The sequence below is a fragment of the Molossus molossus genome, unplaced genomic scaffold, assembly GCF_014108415.1.
Source record: "Molossus molossus isolate mMolMol1 unplaced genomic scaffold, mMolMol1.p scaffold_m16_p_8, whole genome shotgun sequence".
Lineage (NCBI taxonomy): Eukaryota > Metazoa > Chordata > Mammalia > Chiroptera > Molossidae > Molossus > Molossus molossus.
In genome coordinates this window covers 50,128,779-50,131,388 of record NW_023425402.1, presented here as the reverse complement: position 1 = coordinate 50,131,388, position 2,610 = coordinate 50,128,779, and the positions used below count along the sequence as shown (strand labels likewise).

At 44.5% G+C, this 2,610-nt stretch overlaps 1 non-coding gene across 1 annotated transcript; it reads left to right on the top strand.

Annotated features, from left to right (window-relative positions):
- Positions 1–662: 662 nt before the first annotated feature.
- LOC118622156 lies at positions 663–826 on the top strand. The gene has a single exon (XR_004957970.1). It is a non-coding gene; the product is annotated as a U1 spliceosomal RNA (small nuclear RNA).
- The last annotated feature ends 1,784 nt before the right edge of the window (positions 827–2,610 follow it).

Genomic DNA, 2,610 nt, shown 5'->3' with positions numbered 1-2,610 from the left:
CGATTGGCCGCCTCCTGCATGCCCCCCACTGGGGACTGGGCCCACAACCTGGGCATGTGCCCTCACCAGGAATCGAACCAGCAACATCTTGGTGCATGGGTTGATGCTCAACCAGTGAGCCACACCAGATAAAGATAGCTGGGCTATCTTTAGCATTTCTTTTTTTTTTTTTTTATCCTCACCCGAGGATATTTTTTTTTCCATTTTTTGTACAGATAGAGTGGGAGGGAGAGAGAGGAAGGGAGAGAGAGTGAGAAACATCGACGTGAAGGGACACATCGAGTGGCTGCCACCCGCACGACCAACCAGGGCCGGGGACAAACTGCAACCGAAGTACGTGCCCTTAGCGGGAACCGAACCTGGGTCTCTCCAGACCGCAGGCCGACGCTCTAACCGCTGAGCCAAACTGGCCAGGGCTATCTTTAGCATTTCTAATGAAGTTTTCCAGTTAGGAAAATTTCTAGATCTGAAGAGAGGAAACTCTCCCTACCCTAATATAAAATGAAACTGTATTTAACTAGAGAAAGATGAAAATGACCTATTCATCTGTTTTAAATTAAGAACTGAGAATTTAAAACTATTAAATAAATTTTATATGTTATTAAAAAATGTGTTAGAGAAAAATGTGTTAGTTTAAAATTATTGGCAATAAAAGTAGAGGAATACTTACTTGGCAGGGGAGATACCATGGTCGCGAAGGTGGTTTTCCCAGGGCGAAGCTTGTCCTTGGCGCTCCGGATATGCTGACCCCTGCGATTTCCCCAAATGTAGGACACGCAATTGCACAATTTGTGGTAGTGGGGGACTGCATTCACACTTTCCCCTGGGGAAGAAAAAAGTAGAGAGGAGAGTCAAGATTCAGAAGGAGAAGAGGGAAAGAAAATAAAACAGACAAGGCAAGTTGGAGAGACAGCACCCAGATTTGCTAATATCAAGACAAGCAGGAGAAGATAAAATGGAGACAGACAGTAAACACGTGAACACATGCAGACGATACGAGTTGAGCACACAGATAGTCTTTCATGGAACGGCGCCTCGTCTCATGGCCTTTAGAACACGAATGGTAACATTTTTAAGTTCTATTGGAACTTTTACAACTCTGGGATAATTAATGATGTGACCTCTTGGTGTTTTTCTTACTATTTTAAGCTAAGCAGATATCTGACCTGCACATTCACAGTTCTCCACTCTGCTCGTATCTCCAGTTTTCTCTGGAGTCACCGGGTAGCAACCGGACTATTTTCCCATTTACTGCCCCTTCCCTCTGCACGGGTATTGTCTTGAATTAGTAAATTCAAGTTCACTGTGCTGGTCTCATTTGACATTTATATTTTAACCATTTCACAAGAGATCACAGTGTAGTATTATAGCCTCTAATAAGTAATGTGTGCTGGGAAGCATCAGTCTTCAGTCCATTACCTTCTGCATTTTTAAAGATTCAGTCAAACCTAAAGAGCTTGGTGCCTAGTTGGTGTAGGGGTTGCCCCAACCCCTAGGACAACCTAAGGTCTCTAAGCCTTCTCTTGCTGATGGCTCAAATTCCATTGAAACGCAGCTGACAATTCCTAGCTCTATACAGGTCTTACCATTTTCTTGTTTTTGGGGGGGTGGGGGTGGGGAAGAGAAGAAAGAATCACTTGATTGCTTTATTATTTGTTTGTTTTTATGGTGGTGTTGTTTTTTTAATCCTCACCCAAGGATATTTTTCTATTATCTTCATATAGAGTGGGAGGGAGAAAGAGAGAGAAAGGGAGAGAGAGAGAGACATCGATGTGAAAGGGACACATTGACTGGTTGTCTCCCACATGACCCCGAGCAGGGCCAGGGAAGAATCACAACCAAGGTACATGCCTTTGGCTGGAATCGAACCTGAGACTTATTGGTCTGTGGACTGATGCTCTACCTCTGAGCCAAATTGGCCAGGGCTGTTTATTTGTTTTTATAGAAAAATACTACATATTTAGGCAAGAAGGCAGACTAGATAGGTCCCGCTAAATAAAGAATTGCTTCCCTGGCCGGTTTGGCTCAGCGGTTAGAGCATTGACCTGTGGTCCAGAGAGACCCGGTTCGGTTCCCACTAAGGGCACATACCTCAGTTGCAGTTTGTCCCCGGCCCTGGTTGGTCGTGCGGTGGCAGCCACTCGATGTGTTCCTTTCACATCGATGTTTCTCTCTCTCTCTCTTTCTCTCTCTCTTCCCCTCTCTCCCTTCCACTCTATCTGAACAAAAAAATGGAAAAAATGTCCTTGGGTGAGGATTAAAAAAGAAAGAAAGAAAGAATTGCTAATGTATTGCTAGGTTCTCAGGCACACCTCTCTCCCTCCCTCCACACAGTGAGCAGGAAAACAGGGAACAATGGGGTTGTCAGGATAAAGTTCTATGTAAATGGTACCCTCTAGATTTGTGCGTGTAGGTTCCCTGTACACACTCCAGAAAGATGCCCTGGAAACAAATGATTGTATCTGTGTTGTCTATCACAAGGGGCATCTGGGAAGGAGAGCATCCTAATGGGGGCCCAGGGATTTTCTGATTAAATAACCACAGTTTAACTCACAATCACAGAACGTGCAAGGAAATGATACTGGCTTTTAGTCTGTAGCATTCGTCAGC